Source organism: Callospermophilus lateralis, chromosome 2, assembly GCF_048772815.1.
Source record: "Callospermophilus lateralis isolate mCalLat2 chromosome 2, mCalLat2.hap1, whole genome shotgun sequence".
In the NCBI taxonomy this organism is placed as follows: domain Eukaryota; kingdom Metazoa; phylum Chordata; class Mammalia; order Rodentia; family Sciuridae; genus Callospermophilus; species Callospermophilus lateralis.
Window position 1 is genome coordinate 187,563,394 of NC_135306.1, and position 22,778 is coordinate 187,586,171.

A 22,778-nucleotide genomic window follows, 5' to 3' on the forward strand; every position below is an offset into this window, starting at 1 on the left:
AGGGTTTTTTGTTGTTGTTGTATTTATTTATTTATTTATCTATCTATCTATCTATCTATTTATTTATTTATTTATTTATTTTTATTTCCCCTTAGCTTGAAGATCTTTCTTTAGCTTTTCTTCTGGGGCAGATTGGTTAGTGACAAATTCTTAATTTTCCTTCCTCTGCAAATGTTTCTATTTCATATTGTTTCCTGAAGTTTGTTTTCAAGGTAGTTAAAGGTCTTAGTTGACCAATCTTTTCATTTAGCACTTTAAATTTGTTATACCCTGTCTCATTGCCTACATGGTTTTGATTTAAAAAAAAAAAAAGGGAACAATTTGAATTTGATCCTCCCATATTCAATATATCAGCTTTCTCCAGTGATTTTTAAAGTTTTTTTTTCTTTATCTTTGGTTTTATTCAGTCTTATTGTGATGTGTCTGGGTTGTTTTTACATTTTAATTTATTTCATTTGGGGGTTTCACCAGTTTTTGAATATGTAGATATATAATTTTCACAAATATTAAAGGTTTACAGCCACCATTTCTTCATTTTTAAAAAATTTCTGCATTAATATCTCTCTCTCTCTCTCTCTCTCTCTCTCTCTCTCTCTCTCTCTCTCTCTCTTTTCCCTCCTTTGAGACCCCATTGATTTGGCTATTTGGCTATTTTCCAACAGGTCTCTGGAATCCTGTTCATTTTATAATATTTTTTCTTTCTTCATTTTCTGTCTTCAGATCTTTTTCTTCTCATTGTCATTCTCCTATCAAGCCATTTAAGTGAAAATTTTATTTAAGATACAGAATGTTTAATTCTGGAATTTTTACCTCTTTATTTTTTATGGTTTCTTTTTTTTCTGAAAATGTCTATGTTCTAATTTATTTCAATTGTGTTTTCCTTTATATCAGAACATAGTTATAGTAGCTGTTGAACGTTCTAATCTAACAAGTATCTCTAACATCTGGGTCATTCTATCGAAGTCATCTGATGCTGTTCTTTTCCCTTGAGAACCTTTTGCATTTCTCTGATTCTTTGCCGATTAAGTTACTTTGAATTGCATCCTAAATACTTAAAAATTATTTTGTATAGATGCTAGTTCTTATCAAAGTCCTCTGTGGAATGATTATTTTTGTTGTTCAGATAGAATCAACATATTTGGTTCAAACTTTAGTTTCTGTCTTCCCCACATGGTACTTACAGTATCAGTTTAGCTTTGTTCTTTTCTTTGCTGGACTACATCACCTGATTCTCGGTGCTGTGTTCAGAACATGTACCAGTTTATACTCAACATTACCAGATCATACTGATCTGTCTGTGTTATTTATCCCTAATCTGCAGGTATTAGGGACTCCTTTTCCCAAGTTTTAGACAAATGGGTGAAAAAAGGATTCTCTCAAAGTTTCACTGTTTTTTTCCCCCCATTATCACCACAGATCAATGATGGACCCTTAATAAAAAAAAAATAATAATACATATATAAAAATGGGAAAAGCAATTGGAAGCTAATTTTTTTTCAGGGTGCTTATTCAATGTTCAACTCCTCTCCCCAAAGTGCCATTTCTTGTTTTATTTTTCAGTAACTTTATTTGGGTTAGAAATTTGGATTGTAATCTGTAAGAAAGAATGTCTATAGTCAGCTTACTCTATCTTGGTAAGATATTTTATTTTTTATCTTACTCATTTGTTTTTATTTTTGTTCAGGGAATAACTAAATCTACTTCCAAGATAACACTGAGTGCTCCTGAAGGGGCACTGTTGGTGACAATGTGCCAAGGTCACTCAGCACAGCCAACATGTCCACATAAGACTCTGCAATTCTATGTAATAGGTTACAGAAAACTGTGGAGGCATTTTTTATTCAAATTCCTCATGTGGTGGCAACCCTCAAAAATGGTCTTGCTTCTGTCTTTTTCTTTCTTTCTTTCTTTCTTTTTTTTTTTTTAAACATTCTGAAATAGAAGTGAAATAATTTCAAGTCTGCTTCCATATTCTAGTCCTGGCACCAATCTTATTTCCCCAGAAGGCGTTTCTATTACTGAAAGTGGCATTCAGGCACTGACGACCACACATTTCTTTATTATACATTGCATAACAACAGAAAAGACCAATAATATAACCAGTCCTATTTCTTGTGAACCAACAGTATTTGGGGCAGAGCCGACTTTATGCTCCATACAAGTATCTCTTGTATAAAGTGACTCTAGTTTAATTGATAAAGAATTATGCACAGATAGCCATGGATAGAAATCAATGGATGATACATTTGCATAAAAAAAAAGGCAAAGACTACATTTCCTCTTTTACTTAATTGACTCTGTGGAACAATCCATGCCATTAAAATAGGTGCCTCTCCGTAGGAAACTGTACTATCACATATTTAATTAATACCTCTTTGGGTACCTGTCTTCGGTTAGGTTTGTTTGCCAGAAACAAATTGAGACATAAATGGGCACCAGGAAGATGTTCTGAAGCATGCTCTTGATTAAGACCCATCATGAATGATAGAAACAGGATTGGTTAGGATGAGGAACTATATAGCACTGTGATAAAAAAAAAAAAAAAAATCGTGCATCACCAATTTCTGAGGGAATTCTGGAGGTGGGCAGGTATATTCCTACCAGCCAGTGAGCAGATTGAGTGGAACCTGGGGCAAGGAGGCTTTCTGTGGCAGAGGTTTCCCCTGTGAGACTGGAGCTGTGAGCTTTGGGAGGTAGGATTTCAGACAGTTATGGAGATGGGGGATGTGAGAGGTGCCCTACAGCATTCATATCGCGGCTGTGGATCAACATGAGCTTTCTGGTCTGTAAAATGAAGATTATAACCTAACATTGTAGAAGGTATATGTTCCTCAGTTTTCTACTACTATGAATAAATATCCAAAACGATGAACTTACAAAGAAAAACAGTTTGGGAGGTTTCAGTTCATGACTATCGAGTTGGGCCTGAAGGAAGTGTATGGTGGATCAAAACCACTCACCTTGAGACCAGGGAACACAACAGAAGATAAAGTGACAAGGGTCCAACAACTCCCTTCAAAACACTCACTCAGTGACCTAAAACCCTCCTCCAAGGCCCCACCTCTTAAAGATCCCACAACCTCCAGTAGTGCCACCCTGGAGACCAAGACTTGATCACTGGAATCTTTGGGGGACATTTACAATTCAAACTGTAGCAGGTGGCATGGGGATATATTAATATCTTTGAGGGGGGTGCATCCCCCAAAGACACCATCCAATGAGTTTGGGTTGGGATGTGCACACGTGCATCTCCAGGCATGTTTTACACAAAAGTAAGTTCTTGCCAGGTGTGGAGATGCCTGCCCATAATTCCAGTAACTCAGAAGTCTGAGGCAGGCAGATTGCAAGTTCTAGGACAGCCTCAGCCATTTCATGAGACCCCAGGTAAGTTAGCATCACCCTGCTTCAAAATTAAACATTAAAAGGGTTGGGAATAAGCTCAGTGGTAAAGCACTCCTGGGTTCAATCCCTGGTACCAAAAGAGGGGAAAAAAGTTCTTAATAATAATCAGCTACTTTTCTTGTTTTTCACACATTTGTAGGGGTATAAGTATTATAGCTAGGCAAGAAGTTTCTCCCAGATTCCCACTCTATCCTTTCTATGACTCCTTTGTGCTGCAGTTCATATCAAGTCCCAAGAGAGATTTCATCTCAAATCAGAGTAGGTGGACCTTCAGATGTTTTGAGTTTTTCTCCTCATTTTGTTTGCATGCTTAATTATTTTCTGTTGGTTTCTCCTACAAGGTGGCCTTTGCCTTTTTCAAGACCAGGTTTGTATAGTTCCTATTCTGAAAGGGGAAGAGGGAGGATACATGTTCTGGCAAGTCCTTTTAAATTAAAGAGAGTGGGTTTAAAATAGAAAATGTAATTTTAACACATGCAGAATCCACATGCTGGGAAGAAAATTCTATTGTATTTTTCAAACATCGGGGAAAAAAAAAAGACTGAAAAACATATTAGAATAAACACAAGCAGGCACAAGCTGACCCACACATTCCTGCCAGTGTGTGGCAGAGCACAAAGGGTCTACTTTTGCTGCATATCATGAATCAGGGAGACCTCTAAATATGTTATTTTAAATCAGAATGAGTAATACTGCAATTTTTCTTTCACAAGTGAGTCAATACAATCTGACATATACCATTAAGCTGGAATTTTGGAGGTATTTTTATTTCTGTTCAATGGAAGCTGGTACATTTATTTTTGTTTCATCATTTTCAGGTAAATGATGATTTGGCCCATGTGTGTGTGTGTGTGTGTGTGTGTGTGTGTAGGAGATAATAAAATAGAAAAATTAATAGCTGCTTTTGTATCCTTTCTTTGGACAGCAGAGATTGGGGTTACAATTTCTTCTATTTACATCTTAGCTCATTTCTAACAGAATTCTATTGATTAATTATTGCCACAATTATCATAGCAATAATATTTTCTGTGTAGCACAAAGATTTCCAAACTCAGCTATTTTTTTTTTAAAGGTCTGATTTCTAGGCTAACAAAAGTCAAGCACCATCTCCTGGTGGCTGCAATAGAATTAGGGATAAATACCCCTCTAACAATAAATGTGTTCTAGAAAATGTTATTTTACCTAGACTTGGTTTTATGGATGTCAAACAACCTGTCCACCTAGATTCATTCATCCATTTGCTTAGGAAAGAGTAAAAGTGTGGACATTTAATGTTCTTGCATGTTCAAAGCAGATCTCCTTTTTCTGGAAAAAAAACATTCTGTTATCTCTGTAATAGACCACTCCTCCTCATCTAAGTCCTACAGCTAACCCTCGTCTTAACCAAAATTGCAGTGGATTTACATGATCAAGTGTAGGAAGGATAAGAAGAGAGAAGGAGGAAGAGGAGGAGACATACACTCACAAACATTATTTTACTTCACCGAGCTAAATACTTGAATGACACTCAACCTCCAGTCTTTGCTAGTCTATGCCACAATGGTTTAGAAAGTCAAGTCAGCACTCTTTCCATAGGTATAACTGGTATTTGAGAGAGTTGCCAATGCTGATTTCCTTCTTGCTACCTTAGCACAGGAAGGAAAGAGCCTGCCTGGGATTGAAATGGAGAAGAAGGAAAGCTGAGGTGAAGAGGGACCAAGGACTATGGTGTTTATTAACTACCTGGATCCACTCAACCACACCCAAAGACAATTCCATGCTTCTCAGTTGTGTGAGCTAATCAGTTTTATTCTTTGTTAAGGCAAAGTAAGATTTCTTGTTTTTTTTTTTTTTTAATTTCCTCATCTCCTTCAAGATGAAGAAAATCCTGATGAAATATGGTTATATTTGTATATTTGACATGTGTGTATGTGTGTGTGTGTGTGTGTGTGTGTAATTTGTTATTTATTTAAAAATACTTAGATTTTGGAGGAGATCCATTTCCATAAAACCCCTGGCCTTTCTTACTAACCATTTCCCCACCTGCCCCCTGGAAGAGAGAGAGCAGCTTAATATGGTTGATGGTTTTGGAAGGAGATCAGAGCTGTGTACCTTCTCCTTTTTTAAAAAACGAATGCTCCATATTTTAGTCAGTTTTGGTTGTGGAACACTTAACTCTAACAAATTTTCTTACTGCTAGAGATAATAATGGGATGATAATCTATGTCTTAATGTTTGTTTACAACTCTGATTTCTTTAGGATAATTCCAAGAAGTAGAACTGGCAGATCAAATGACATTTTTAAGGAATTTTAAAAGGAAATTTGAGAACTTTTTTTCAACTATGTTGAGGTCTATAAATATAAAAATAAATAAATAAATATATATATATACACACATACATACACACACACACACATATATATATATATATATATATATATAATATGCATATATTTTAGCTATACAAGGTGATGTTTTGATATGTGTATAAATTATAAAATTATTACCACAATCAAGTTAATTAACATATATTACTTCACCTAGTTATATTTTTTTTTGTTTGTATATGGTCAGGAACACTTGAGATCTACTCTTGTAGCAAATTTTATTAGTCACCATTCTGTACAGTAGGCCTCCAGAACTTAGTTACTCTATAACCACAAATTTGTACCATTTGACTAACATCTTCTCTGGTTAAGAGTCTCTTAATATTAGTTCAACTGTTACATACATAGCAAGATTTCCCTGTGTTTGGTTATCTGGTGTTCTGTTCTCTATCTGGATTATACAGCAAGCTCAGTAGGAAACTCTTTCTCCAGCCAGCCCCCATGGTTGGGCTGCATTTTGCAGGGCTGATTTTGACTAAAAGATAGCATAGCAATGTCTGTTCTTGGATCTAGGATTACCTACTGGTCTAAAAGTACAAGCTGCATCCTCAGATATAATTATTATCAGTATTAAGGTGACATTTTGATTTCTACCTATCTTATTACACTATATTCTTAAATTAACTTAGAACCTATACAAGTAAGAGAAGTATTGTTCTATTGATTCTTTACTCCCAGTAACTCTCACCAAGATGATATGTATAAAGTTACTTAAATGAGCAAAGCCATTTCATTATTAGGGAACACCAAAGAGCTTACTGTATCTAGAAAACAAGATAACAATGAGACAGTGGAAAATTTGATACTAAATATATAGGAAGGGATCAATTATAAAGGAATTTTTCTGAGATATTAAGGAGGATAGAATTCCATTGTGTGTGTGTAATGTTGAAGCGCTGGGGAATTTTAAATAAGAGACACACATTTTCCAGAGAACATAAACTGTTATGAGTTTTTAAAAAATGAAATGGAGGGAGGTGACAAAGAAAACAGTGTAGTGAGTTGGTGCCCTTATGTCTAGATAGTAATTATCATGAAGAAAAGAATCACACCACTAGAGACAAAGCATTCAGTCCAATGCCCAGGATTTAGCTTTTCAACTGGCCTCATTGTGCCTGCGTGTGTGTGTGTGTGTGTGTGTGTGTGTGTGTGTGTGTATCAGAGAGAGAGAGAGAGAGAGAGAGAGAGAGAGAGAGAGATCCATGAGAAAACACTGAGAAAGGAAAAAAAAGTACAGTAGCCAAAATCATAGTTATATTTAAATCTGAACCTCCTAAGCCTGAGAGTTCCAGTTCAATGTGGGTAGTTCATGAATTATTTGTTGAAGCCCCAAGCACTGGGTAGGTTTCATGAGGATAAATTACTAGACTGTATTTATTGAGATTATTCCATGTGCCAAGTTCCATTTCGTACGTGGGCTTTGTCTACAGATCTGGGTCACAGACTTTCTATCTTTGGAATGACAAGGAAGAGTCGGGGAGCACATAACAATGATGATGCTTCAGTGACTGAAAATGAGGTGTGGAGAACTGAAACCTGAAAGAATGTGTCAAAAGAGCCTGGCTCAGTGGCACATGCCTATAATCCCAGCAGCTCAGAAGGCTGAGGCAGGAGGATCTCCAGTTCTAAGCCAGCCTCAGCAATAGTGAAGAGGCGCTAAGCAACTCAGTGAGACCCTGTCTTTAAATAAAATACTAAAAAGGACTGGGGATGTGTCCCAGTGGTTAAATACCCCTGGGTTCAATCCCCAGTACAAAAAAAAAAAAAAAAAAAAGTCAAATATCACAAAGGGACTGGTATTTGAGCTAATAAAGTTACTTTTAGATAGGGCAGGGAGTCCATGATGTTCTTATTAAAGTAGCAGATTTATGAAAAAGAAAGATAAGGGGAATGTGGATGAAGGTATGAAAGTGTGTTAGCTAAAAAGTAAGACTTTAAAAAAGGATGAATTTCTTGCAAGACTTGTTTCAACACAAATTCATTTGGCAAAATGAGGGAGAAAGTGATTTGAGCCAAATATAGGTATTTCCAGGTCAGGAAAAAATTGCTTCGCCATTTAGGTACTAGAAAGGTGACCACATGGGTTGAATGTACAAACCAAGAGTTGAATAGATCCATCTGCCTACCTAGAAAGTGGCTGAGAAATGCTGGAACCAGAAGTGTTTTTCTATGCCTCAGTTTCCTTACCTGTACACTGGGAAGCTAGTAGACTCTACCCCACAGGTGAGTGTTTAGAACAGTGCCCAGGTAAGCATCCAATATGTGCTGGTTGGTATTATTGTCTTTTAGTTTACACCCAGAATCTCTCCTGGGCACTTGCAACCCAGAATAATATCCATTTCTAGAGTAACTGACTGTATTGTTTATATTCTACTTGCTCATGTAACAAAAGATAGCAAGCATAAATCTTATAAAAACCAAGGTACCATGACATATCACCCCTGCCATTTTTTAAAAGAAAGAGTGAGAGAGAGTGAGAAAGAGGGAGAGAGAGAGAGAAAGAGGGAGAGAGAGAGAGAAATTTTTTAATATCTATTTTTTAGTATTTGGCGGACACAACATCTTTGTCTGTATGTGGTGCTGAGGATCGAACCCGGGCCGCACGCATGCCAGGGGAGCGCGCTACCACTTGAGCCACATCCCCAGCCCCACCCCTGCCATTTTTGAGAATAGAATTACATCTGAAAATGACATTAATAACTGTATGTGTGTCTTTTCATTCTTAGTATGTAGGGCAATTTCAAGTTCTAAAGCAAAAAGGCAGATTTATATAATAATCTAGAATTCATATAATTGATATAGGGGCTTTTATACTGTACCCTAAGCACTGTAGATTTCAACTGTGAAAGCTGTAATTTTCCCATTTGCATTTCATTAATTTAGGAAAAGACAGGTTGTGGGGATAGAATGTGTAATGGGTTCTGACACAAATCTAATTGACATGTGTTGTTATTTGGAGGAATAAAAAAATAAAGAACTTAAATTATTTTAAATTATTTCTGTTGGCAGTCTATTCTAGCTGGCAAGCTTTATCTCTGCAACCAAGTAGCTTTGTGACCTTGAGAAAATTACATGACTTCTCTGGATTTAATAAGAAATTTGAAACATTATTGGGTCATCAACCCATCAAATCCCTTCCAGGATGCCATAGGAGAGTGTATAGGATACAGTAGTAAATAATCTGGCTGCATGGCATATAAAACAAACAAACAAAAAATAATTAAACAACAGGAAAAAAATTATTCTAGAAGCAGGTGCTCTTTACAAGTCCTCTGACAACCTAACAATCCTAACCACATTTTGTCAGAAGAACCGGAACAAAATTATACTAGGTGGCATCTGATCTAATTAAAATATACACAGTAGCTTGGTAAGTACTTATTATTGGATATTTCAGTAATATTGAAACCTTTTGACACCTCCTCTGTCTTTTGAAAGCTGACCTTGCCTTAATTTTATCCTTACTGAAAGCACAGTGAATGAATAATGAATCTTAGAGATCATCCCTTAACCTTGAGCTGCGTATTCTGCCTTTGGCAATGTACATGAACACACATGGCTGCAACATCATGTAAATACAACCACTTGACAACCCTGGTGAAGCCACAGAAACATAGTGCCCGGGACTTGAGAGGCTCTCCATAAGTGTATGCTAAAATAATGGATGAATCTAGATGTGGAATAATGTGTGTAACAGGAAGATCATAGAGTTTGAAGCTATTTGAACCTCCGATCAATTATCATCTGTAAGCAGGTGGTCTTGGGAAAATTGCTTGGACTCTGTGAACCTGTATCCCCATCTATAAAATAGGGATGATAATACCAATTTTTGGATTTGTCATGAGGATGAGAGGACATGTTTCAATGGTCATATATATGAATGTTAGATATGAATGTATATATTTTATTATACCCTCTATTAGCCAACATTCTTGATTCTCTCAAAATCCTGTTCTAGGTAGTTTAAATAAAGAGAAGATAGTCATGGGATTTCCCTGAAGTTATGTCTTAAGTAAAGACAGATATTGGGGGGCAGGGAATGTCAAGACTCTGATCTCTTTTCTCTGAACCCTCCTTTTCTGAGATTGACAATTTTAGAGTTTGTATGCTATTCTTTCAGGCATCTCCAGAGAATTATTAACAATCTGAGTCTTAACTTCATTTTCAAATTCATGTGAGAGAGAATTTAAATGTCCCAGTCTCAATAAGCTGCCCATCTTGGCCAAATCTGCAGGGAATAGAAGGCAGGTAGTGTATTTTTACAAAAGCAACTGCTGAGGAGATTTCAGATGAGTTGGGGATAGCCTTTCCAGATGAGGAACCATTGCAAACTGAGAATATGCACCGTAAGCTTTTTGTCCATCTCTTAAGATTTTTTCCAAAAAGCATTCAATATAGAAATATGTTATGTAAAGCACCTGGCAAAATGCCTGGCAAGTAAGTAGCAAGCCTTAGATAAGAGGCCATAATTATTTGAAAGATGACATATAAAGATAACACTCATCTGAGCCTTCATTGAATCAGCATTCTCTGAGGCTCAGATTTCAATTTAAACATTGGACTTGTCCTGGAAATAGGGACTCTGTTGGTTACACAAAAGAGGAGGACTATGTCTTCTGCATCTCTCCTTAACTCCACCAAACATTGTCCTTTATAAAAAGTTTGCTCTCTCCCAGACATGATAACTTCTGTTATATTTTATAACTCAAAAGAGACTTTCTTTCTATGTCATTCTTACATGGATTAACCTTTTCAGGCCGGTGAGCATCCTGATTAGAAGCAATTTCATGCTGATGTATCCTTCTGTAAAAATTTCCCAAAGTTCTCTAAAAGGGGATGTTAGTGCTGTGGGTTTTCATTCTACAACCGGAAAAGGGAATGAAGGAGAAAACCAAATTGCTCACATGGACAAAACAGAACCAGTTGGCTGATACCACTTGTCCTTTTCTACCTAATAGAAATTTCCTATGATAAATCCCAAAGTAACTCCAAATTCTCATATCATGAGGGTAAAACATCTGTTAGCCATAATATATATAACAAATTGCCCATATAACGCTGTCCAATTGTTATAGTAAAATACAAATACTCAAGATAAAATTACTGGTCTTACAATATTATATGTGTTTGGGGCAGGATATCTTGTCTTCTACATATGTGACCTTGTAAAAGCCATTGTGTTCTAGTGTCTCCTCCACTTTCTTAAAGAAAAAGAATGGGATCTTAGTTTCAGGTTTCATACTGCTTTCCATTCCAAATCAGATATTGCATATATCAGCCGTAGAATAAATATGATTGAGGATGTCATACCCTAAATTTTTTACAATAACAAATTATTATACATGTGTTGTGGAGAACTTAGAAAACACAAATGTATAAATATATTATAAAAAATAAATCAAATTCTGCCTACCAGCCTCTCCCTAATCTAATACTACCATTTGGGTTTTATTTTTCAGTGTCTTTATTGTTATTCTGCATGCATGTGTCATCTGCTTTGAAGAATTGGGCCTGATAACTTGTACAAAGCAATAAGTTTTCAATAAAAATGTCATTTTGAGACCACGTGGTCAAAGGGCAAATGCACTTTCAGGTTTTGACTTGTGACCTGACAATAGACCCTAGGAAAGGTGGCATGGGCCACCCTCAACCAGTGTGAACTTCATATCATTGAAGTTAGGATACCCTGTGCTTTCTTGAACAACTGCAGTAGCTTATCTTGAGCACTGGGAGAAATGCTGGAGTTGAGTGTGAGTGAACATTCCCATATCTTCAAGTAACCAAAACCTGGAGATCCCTTTTTCTTCCAGGGAGCCAGCCTGACACCCTCTTGTAGAAGCTCTGTCTCCCTTCCTCAGTGGAAGCCCCAACAAAAGCCTTGTCTGCATATTCACTTGCCTGACTCACTTTCATTTCCATCTTCATTGGGTCAAAAGATTGCAGTATCCAGCATCAATCTGGGGGAGGGGCAATAAAATATGCCATCATACACATGAAGTAAAATGCAGTTAACTGTTAACTTTGCAACCTTCCTGGAATGTATTTTGGAAAGCGGTGTTAATCTTCTAATATTTTTCCCCAATAAGCAATTATGTCAATGGTATTACTTAAGAATGCTTCTTTCTCCCGAATTTACATTGTGTTTGTCAGGGGCTAGAATTCTTTTCTCAGTTTTATGTCTTATTCCATTATGCTATTTGTAGATTTTGGAGTCAATATGGTCCTTTTTAAAAATTAATATTTTAATCTGATACATACAAATGCAATAATTATTTACTTTTAAGCATTATATTCTTTTAATGTGCTTTAATACTTGGTGAGAAAAATGTCCTCATAATTCCTCTTTGTTCAAATCAAATAGGCTATTTGCACTGGCTTATTTTTATGAATAATAATGTGTTTTAATGACTAAGTAAGATGTCTTGCCATGAAAGCACTTCATCTTTTGTGGGTTTGGGCAAATTTGGAACAATACAAATTCTAGACAATAATTATTCAGGACTAGATGAATAATAATAGTCTGGATTATGACTCTTTGAAGTCACAGTGCTTTATACAATTTAAGATGTAAATGGAAAAACCACAGTGTCATCAGGCATACTTTGCTGTTTTCATCCTAAATTATTTGTTCCTCTTGTCTCAGTGCCAACTGGGCTTCCCCTCTAAAGTTCTTTTTATACCATTTGGCTAATCCTTTCCTACTGCAGGAAGCATGGAGATGTGGAAGACCTCCTTTAGCAAGTTGATCTTTGCTGACTGTGAACAAATTACTCTGGTCACAGCAAGTCATCTTCTGGCTCCCTATATATTTACCAGAACAAACTTCTGTTTGGAGGTTGCATTCTAAATAGGAAAGCTTTTGTCATTTCAAACCATTTCTGGCTGGGTGTGGGATTATGCAGATAACCTTTTAGAGGGTAGCTCAATCTGCATTGTATTTGAAAAATCAAAAGGAGTTCCCTCATCCCCCACCATCATTACTCTGCCTGAATTGTCTTACCTTAGAAAATTATCTTGGTCCTGGTTTCAATCCTCAGCACATGAGAGTGGGGGAAAGGGGCTTTTATTTGTTTTTTTGAAGGCTGGTAAAAATGAGTTAAAATCCAATACAATCTCTAATAGAGTTGGGACTTTTAGCCCCAGGCTTTTTCTATAATCAAACTTTTACATGACAGGTTCTATTTTAAACACTGATTAATTATCTAGGCTTTTTAATGACCTCAGATTTTAGTCTTTGCAATAATTTGTGGTCCTGTTTAAATTATTTATTTAACAGTTATGAGATTTAGAGTTTGCACTTGAAGAAGGGGATCGAATTAAATGATAGACTGAGATAGCCAATTAAAAGAAAATTATTGAAAAACAATCTCAAAGATTTCTAAAAATTCTCATCTTCATACAAAATATTATGTTTGTATTCTCCTCATCTAGAACTTGAAAACGGTAAACTTTGGGGTACATTAAAAATAAAATAAAAACAATGACTATGTAGTTTGTACACATACTTGAATTTCTTGTGGAAGCCAGAAGAGGGCAGAAGATGCCATATTTGCATAAAAGAATGTTGTTTGAATTGAAATCCAAAATCCTATTTCAGAAGAAAAAGAAAAGAAAAAAGCAAAGACACTTTTGCTGTACTAATTTGTTGTTGTTGTTGTTGTTTTTCTTTTGTTTTCTCACGGTGGGTGCTCAGTATTAAACCCAGGCTTCATACATGCTAGGCTACTACAGAACTGCACCCCCAGCTGGTGTGCTAATTTTAAGAGAGCATGACTCAGTCAGAATGGAGCACGTTATAAAATGGTGCTAGTGTGTTTTCTACTCACCTCAGCAAACGCTTTATAATTTTTCTAACATTTTAATAAAATCAAGAAGTGTCAACCTTCATTCAGTCATGATATCTGCTACTTTGTTAGTTGTCGTATTTAAATTTGCATAGGTGATATTTTTACTGCCCCCAATTTACAGATGGACAAAGTGAGATACAAGAAGTTAAGTCATGGGCAGTGTCAAGATAGTTGAGAATCATAGCACCTGATTTTATACATAAGCAGGTAGACTCCAAAGCTTATACCCTCGCCCTATGCAATTCTCCTTGCAGCACAATAAATGATCACTCCAATACCACCAGGTAAAATGGCCTACTTTTTAAGGCCTCAGTTCTAATCTTACAAGTAAATTGCTTTTTTTTTTTTTTTTTTTTTTTTCTGCTTGCCATGAGTATTTTAAAACATTGTATTAAAAGAAACCAAAAAACTCGACTTAAAGTCAATCCTGGACTTGGAGTCTACTGGGGTTCACTGTGAAGTTTGCCATTTCACTGGAGTGTCCCTCCCTTCTCCTACTTCATCTTGCCTGGAACACTTCAGCTCCAGTTCTTGCCAGCAGCATGGGGTTTCCTGCCCACTCACCTCCCCTTTGTATTAGAAAGAACCTCAACTAACTGTTCAGTTTGCCTGGGACTGATATGTTAATTCTCAGCTTTAGATGTCATTCATCCCTGGCATATTTGCATTGGAAGCAAGACCACTCCTTTCTGATAGCAGAACCTTTGTGGGAATGACAGGAATGGGTGGAAAAGAGGGGAGTTTCCTGGTATGGGTGAATAATATTCCGAACCTTGAAAACCTGATACTGATGGAAAAATACGTCCACATCACAGCCCATGTTCTTACATCTTTAGAAAAGAGACAGATATCTTTGCTAAGGGGTTTGGGAGATGTGGGACCTAGAGGTGAAAACCATCTGTTTACTATCAGGTGCCCGTAAAAAAGATTAATTCTGACCTGGCTATAACAAGTTGGAAAAAAGTCAAAGCTGTTCATAAAACTGCCAAATTGGACTCTGTGATTTTGCTATGTCCCTTAAATATACCCTCTCATTTTCAGGGTGTGTCTCACACTCTCAGCATCAGTTAGTTGATCTTATGCTTTGTGACAGGGATTATGTGATCACCTGTTGGGTGATGGCTAAGGCAATGATGATATTTTTAAAATCAGCCAGCAAAGAAAGCAGTAGTAAGAGAGACAACTAGGAAGAGAAATAGAAGAGAGGGAGAGAGGGGGAAGGGGGAGAGAGAGATATCTCTGTGCCCTTACTAATACTGCAGAAACTGAAAGTCAAAAGCATTTAAATGAGTCACTGAATTCTTTTTATTTTAAATTATTTTTTTTATTCTTTCATCATAACTATTCTATGCAACTGCATATTACTTTTATCTGAATGATGAAGGGGTAGGTGGAGAAAAAGAAGATAGGATGGAAAGAAAGGTGAGGGGATAAGAGAGGGAGATAACTGAAGAGAAGGAGGAAGAAGGGGAGAAAGAAGTGAACAAAGAAACACCAAGGAGAGTCAAGTCCTTCAAAATTATAAGATAGGATAACCTGGATTGAAAAGTGAGCTCATGTGCTTGGGTTTTCTCATCTCTAAAATGGAAACTGTAATGAACCTTACCCTCCCTGAGTGAGTGGAAGTACTATATAAGAAAATATACATGAGGAAATTACACAGAAAAACTAGAATAACTCATGGCACACAGCAAGCAGTGGATAAATGGTAGCGATTATTATTATTATTAGCTTCTGGCTCCTATAACCCTTAATAATAGTCAAAACTCTATAGAAATCTATTTTCCCTGTACCACAAAAGAAAAACCAAGTCATTTTGCTGAACTGTAAATGCACCAAATTAAATGTCTAGGCACAAGAATTAGCATAAGCAATATCTCCTTAGAATTGGCACTCAATATCTCTCAGCACATAATCTTTACCATCAATGGAATGAGCTACCTAAAATAAGCACATTAGTCAGCTAACCAGAGACATGCAATGTTAATATCTATAGTGAGCTACAAATTATGCAATAACTACAACACATGTTTTTAGAGGAAACTATCAGAGTAAAGAAAATCAGACTTCATTGCTGCACGTCTGGAGGTATAATCAGCTTCCAGTGATTGCTTACAAAAAATCAAAACTCAAACAACTATGAGAAAGGAGCTAGGGAGTAGGGAGAAGTATTTTATTTTCTTCTTCTAAATTTTTTTTTTTTTTTAGTTGTTGGTAGACTTTTATTTTACTTATTTATATGTGGTGCTGAGAATCAAACCCAGTGCCTCACACATGCCAGTCAAGTGTGCTACCACTGAGCCCCAGTCCGATCCCCTGGAGAAGTATTTTCTTATTCCTATCTGTAATTGTATGCAAAATGGCAATTAAGTTTACTTAATAAAACTTAATACATTTAACAAAGTTTAAGTCTGGTATTTTTCAGGTCTTGTTTCCATCTTAATAAAAATGTAAAGTATGATTCAATATGTTTTAGGATCAAATAATTCTCAGTCCTTAGTCACTACTACTCATCCACCTTCTTAACGAGGGAAAGGGACTTATGAGAAACTGTATGATTTCTTTAAAGTTGGAAGAAGAAAGCCAAGATTATATATATATATATTTTAATATTTTCACTTGGAATCTAGGAAACCTGGTTAAAGACTTCCCAACACAATAGTTCCAATTAGTAGCAAAATTGTAATTAGAACTAACATCTACTGTCAATGGTCACTGCTTAAATTCTTTAATTCTGGTTTCCTTTTGTCACTCATGGGCTTTGTTCACGCAGCACATGATCTGGTACACTCTTAATTTCTTCTTGCTTGACTACTTCAGTACAGTTCTGTCTTGGCTCCCTGAACCCCACAGGCCCTTCTCTAGTTTCCACCCATCAGTCCAAATACTTTCCCTCAACAACATACCTAATTTTGGCCCTTGGGCTCTTGGAAACACTTAAATGTTAGTCAAAACTGTTTAACCTGATATTTAAGGCCTTATGCCTTATATATCCTGGTAATTTCTTCCTCCATCTCCTGCCCTGCAGTCTTCCTGAGCAGTAAGCAGTTTTCCCACAAGCCAGACCTCTTGCTCCTCAGTCTGTTTACCAGGGAGACTCTTACCAGCGCTTTCTGCCTGAGTTTTTCTTTCCCATTAACTAGAGTTTATATCTTCAAGGTCCTAAGTCCCTTCCTCCTCACCCTTTGAATGGCTTAAGGTCCCTCCTTTGTGGTTCTATGTATTTCCTTTATAGCATTAATCAGATCTGCATATAAAAGCCTCTTTGATTTTCTTCTTTCCCTCTAGATTATTAGATCCTTGATGGCAGGAATTCGGTTTTCTGTCATTATATTCCCTGATACGTAAAACTAAGCCTGGCACAGAGTGCAAGTTCAATAATTATTTAACCTAGAATGCTGTTTTTAACTCCCAGGCTGCGACACTCTGGTATTCCAACATATCTCCCTCACACTTAATTACCTACTATTTGCTTCACATGGATTAGTCACAGCTCATCAATTATATGATAAGCAACTTGAGGGCAGATAGTGTTTAATTCATCTCTCTTATCTCCTTTAGGGCCAATCCGATAATAGCTTGCTATTGCCTACATTTACAAAAAAAATTAATCTAAGAAATAGTTTCTTTGTATAGAAGATTAGGGAAAAAGAAGAGAAAGAGGAGAGAATTCTGCTTTAAATGGGGGGTGGGTGGTGTCTGTGGATCCCCAGCCTTCTCCTTATTGCACCTGAGGCTGTATCTCCAAAACCATGTTTCTCAAATTGTGTGTCATGGTCCACTAGGGGAGAGTGCCATTAATCTATTAAGTTAACAAAATTCAAAGGAAAAGATTATGTTTTGTTATGTGTAATAAAGATAAGTACTGCCACCAGAAATCATTATTCTACTATTATTGAGTAATAATTTACTTCTTACTGCTCTTTAAAGCCAGAAAAACATTTGTAATCCATTATTTCAAAGTGCTCCATAAACACGGGTCAAATACACACACACACACACACACACACACAGCCTTGGTATAATGCAGTGGGTCTAAACTTCACTTAATATCAAGTATGCCTGAGGTTTGATGAAAGCAGTCTAAGATCTCACTGCTGTAGATTCTTCATTAGGTTTATGTTCAGCCTAGGTGTCTCTATTTTTATTGAGCTTATTAAGGTATTGTGAATCACATGTACATTTGAAAACACTGGGGTGGTGGAAAAGACACACATAAAACTAGAGTCCTAGAGCTGGAACCTAGACTATCATCCCTTGATGTCTTGAGTATGCACTCTCTCTTTGGACACTCTCCTGCTTTAGGAGAGTTCAGTGCATTCTAAGGCTTCCCCTTCTGTTTCTGTGTAGCTTCTGCCTTTTCCCTTGATTCTTGTGACCTTAGAGCATAAATTTAATTTTCAGTCCTGGTAATAGCTGTTTATTTATTGCACACCTAGCCTGGATTTTCTGATCTCTTGGAGTAGTTAAAAGAGGTTCACAGAGGATCATGGTCAAATGTACATGCATAGACATTGTAAAATGTAAGGTATCATGTTGAGAGTAGTTCATTTATTGTTATAATTAGGAGCTCAGTACTTTTTTTCTTGCTGCCATAGTGCTTACTACAGTATCTGTCACTAAACACTAAATACATGTGTAGATGGAATTAATCTACACAGAGAAACAAAATTCCTCCAAGAGTGAAACTGTGTCTCTAAAGAATCCTATCCCACATCCTGCCCTCTCCCCCCCTTTTCAGTCCCTCTTTTTCCCATGATCAATCCTATAGTCTTGAACTGCAATCACTCTCCTCAATTGATGCACATATTTTGGGGGAGATAAATGCAAATGGGTAGAGCTCTAAATAAGGTTTTCATAAGCCCCCAACTTCCCAGTAATCTTGAAGGGCATTTGCAGAAAAGACATGAAATGACTCTCTTACTTGCCATAATTTAAACAGTTCTAAAATAAAGTAAGTGGCCCTCCTAAAAAGTGGGGCAAGCAAAGGCACTTTTGTTTATATGCTTTTCTCAATCACTGGTAAAATGTGAATGCTCCAGGCCTGAATTTATAGCTTGCTTTCTTCCCCTTGCCAAAAGAACAGCTTTACTTGAACAGTCAGTAGAAGAAATTTCAATTCTGTGGCCTTATGTTGATTTTCTTCTGAACTTGTTGAAAAGTTGTAGAAATAATTCTGTAGAAAATCTATTTTGTTTGTATGTTAGTACATTTTATTGATTGTAATGCAAGTGTGAGTATGTAAAAAAGGTAAAATGTCATACTTCTATTTTTTTTTCTACTTTACCAAGAGTTACTCTATTTGAACATCTTGGTCAAGACCTGGATGTTGGACTGATTCTTGGGCCATTTTTCTAGACTACCCTTATACATTCATATATCCATGCAGTGTGGTAATTGAAGCCTTGCTCCTGGCAAAAATAGACATGCAAAACTATGTAAAAAAACAAAAACACTCAAAGTCCTGATGATTAAGTTGCTCCCTCAGTGAAACCTAGAGAATCATTAAATAATAGAAAGTTGGGGAGGCGAGTCACAGCATTTGAAAAGCAGAAGCTACAGCATTCTGTCTTCCTCCAAGAGTTGTTTTAATCCCTCCCAACTCCTTGCCAACTTTGCCTTAAATTTGTTGAGAGTCTGATCTAGGCTACAGTGGTTTTCAAACAGCTTTGTTTCACTTGCAACTTTGTATAAAAATAGATGTTTGGGAGATACTGATTACCTAATGTCATACAAAGTGGTAGATTCTTTATCTTTGATAAATCAATCATTTAACATCCCCACATGTATATTGCCATAAAATCATTTAACAAATAAATCAACTTTGGCTAAGAGAATTTAAGCAGCGTTGCCAAGATTTGACAGCTTCGTCACCCAGTTGAGAATCATTCCACTAGCAAACAAAGTCAATGTTATATGTGCACAGGGTGTGCACAGACATGTGTATTATTATGTAATAAAGCATATGTCAGAGTTACTGTATTTCTAGCTTGGGACTGCTGTATGCTCTCTATCAAATTCTATTGAAATAGCTACATAGGGTGTAGGACCAGTTAGACAGTTTAATGAGATCTAGTGAAAAAGGGAAAATGGAGGCTGCTTATTTAAAAAAATATATTAAGAATTTCAAGGTAGTGACAAAAGAGCATTAAACCAAGTACTGTGACATGTAAGACTTCACAAGTCACAGATCCAATGAGCCAGTCCTGATTTTCTAACAGATTTGGTCTGAGGTACTTAGGGATTACAGAATAGTATATATATTGAATTTTATATTGATCTGTTCTGCTATGCCAGCAGATCATTGCAGAATCTTGGAAAACAGTCATTTCTCACTCTTTTGACAGTAAATCAGCAGTGCATGACCTGGGCTTGGGTTCAAGTCTGCTCTCTGGCTTCCATAGTGGAAAAAGCTGCATCTACCTGTCTTCCTGGTCTCCTCCTGACCATAGCAAGAGTTGTAGAACAAATCATTCAAGTTCATTTAAAGCTCTGCTAAATTACATCTGTTCACATTCAATGGCCAAATGAAATCACAAAGCCAAGCTCAAGGCTAGTAGGGTGAGAACAGAATACACTTTCTGTGGAGGTGGCTCTGCCGTAGGGGAGATACATTGCTTTACTGAGAAACTAATTACTAAATAATCTACAACAGTGTTTGGAGAGGATTGTTTGTTCATGTGAGTCTCATATGTGCCGCAAGTGCTAAATACATAAGGTTATTTTCTTGTCCTTTTCTAAGACTAATTAGAAAAAGAGGGACAGAAGTTAGAAAAAACAAATAGCCTTGAAAGGGGGTGTCCAACCCAAGCAGGAAATTCAACTGGCCTCCCCTCTCTAAGATGATAAAAGGAGGGCTTTATGAGATAAATGAGGAGAGCTGGGTAAATCTTAGAAGAGGAAAACCATTCACTCAAACAATGCCCATCAAGACGAGTCTGTGGACCTTACACACAAGACTACAGCAGAGATAAGAGCATGAGAAGAACCAAATGCTGTGATTTGAATCTGGAAGTTCTCCCAATGGCTTGGCTACCAGCCTGTTGCATTACTGGTAGAGTCTTTAGGAGACAGGGCCTATAGGGAGAAAGTTCGCTCCCTGGGTACATGTTCTTAAAGGGACTATTGGGACCCCAGCCCCTTCCTGTCTCTCTCTACCTTCCAGCTGCCATGAGCTAAGCAGTTGTCTCTGTCATGTGCTCCACATACTCAGAAGCAATGGCACCAACTAACCATGGATTGAAATCTCTGAAACTATGAGACAAAATAAAACTTTCCTCCTCATAAGTTGCTTATCTCAGATATTTTGTCATGGTGATGAAAAACCACCTAACACAGTGGACTAAGAAAGAGAGTTTGAAAGAAGCAGCCTCCTTTTCCATTTGGCATGACAAGTTACCTAAATCTTCAGCCAGCTGGTGTTTGCACTACATTGCCCACGCCACTCCCCAAAAGAGCATTTTTTTTTTTTTTAAACTAGGATACTGCAATAACAAGAGGTTTGAGGACTCACCAACTAAGATACAAACTAGGAAAAGTAGGAAGGAGGAAGCTGAGTCCCAGTCAGAAGTTTCATACCAAGAGACTCAATAAGAAACAACCACCAGAGTTGTAAAAAGGAGTTTACTCCACCTCAACATCTTGAAAAAAGAGCCAGTAATGAGCACTTTTTTAAACAAAGCCAAAATAAAATAGCCATCCATGTTACTGTGGTATCCATAGACCTCATCGAACAAATAGAAGCTACAGAAAAGTGAAAATCAGTTCCTCCTGGCAGAAAAGGAGACTGCTGACCTGCCATCAGCTAATTCCATTTTCACTCTCTCTTTCTCTCTTCCTTATTTTCACATCAGAATAGTACACACAGAAAGGAGAGTGAAGCCATGGAGGGAAGAAAAAAGAAATTACGTAACTGTTCTTGATTGCTAGCTCTGAACTGGAACCAGAAGTGGAATCTATACCTGGAGGAATAGGAGAAATTACAGAACCTATGAGGAGATAATCTTAAGATGGGCAGGACTAAGTCAACTAGGGTAGTTGAAATGAGTCTATCTGAATAACTGAAAGTACCTACAAATATGGTATGGGAGTGAGATAACATGAAGAGACATTCTGCGCAACAGGGAAGGGGATATTTGACAGAGCATTGAGCAGCAGTTTGACCTTCTTTCTTTAAAAAAAAAAATCCCATGAATTTGGGCTGAGGTTGTGTCTCAGTGGTAGAGCTTGCTCTTTGCATGTGTGAGACACTGAGTTCGATTCTCAGCACTGCATATTAATAAATAAATAAAATAAAGGTCCATCAACAACCAAAAAAATATTTTTTTAAAACTCCAATGAATTATGAGGTAATAAAGAAAAGTATACCAGGGTCAAAATAGATGTGTTTTGTATTAAATATAGATGGGCAGAAGTTAAATAATGTTTTATTTTTTGAAGACTACAAAGGGAAGGACATGAGAGGGAAAGATGAAAGGATTTTAAATAATTGAGCATTGACTGTATGCCAGAAAAAAATAGTATGCAATTTAATGTTTAAGACAATTTCAATTTCTGTAGTAGAAGAAAACAGATTTATAGGGAGTAAGAAAGAAATAGCAGGGGAATTAACGCAAGACTGGGGTTTGGAGTGGAAAACAGTTTACCATAGTGAGACAGTTCCAGTCATAACTGGCAGTTTGGCAGGTCAGTAATAAAATGCTAGTATTTATGATCCACTGTTTTTATAAATTCTAAAGGATATTCAATAATGTCTCTGTAAACACATCACTCTTGCTTTTGTATCTATATCAATATGCTATTGTGAGTTAGAGAGAAAATGTTGGTAGAGTTACAGCGTGCTTGCCAAAAAGTGTTATGGAGACTTGTAGGAGTGTGCCATTCAAGAAAACATTCAACATCATTAATTTCTCCACAAGAGACAGTGGAGATCTGCAATAGAGAACCAGCCCCTCACTGTACCCCACACTGTATCTCTGTTTAGTCCCTTATTCTTCAACATCCAGCAGTTAGAAACATTAGAACAGAGAGGAATGTGTTCATGCAGAGGCCCTACACAAGACATTTTCCTCCCAGTTAGTTGGTTTGGTAATGGCTTTTCAAACAAGATCAAGAGTAATATAAGAGCCAGCTATTCAATTATACCACAGAACAAATTACCC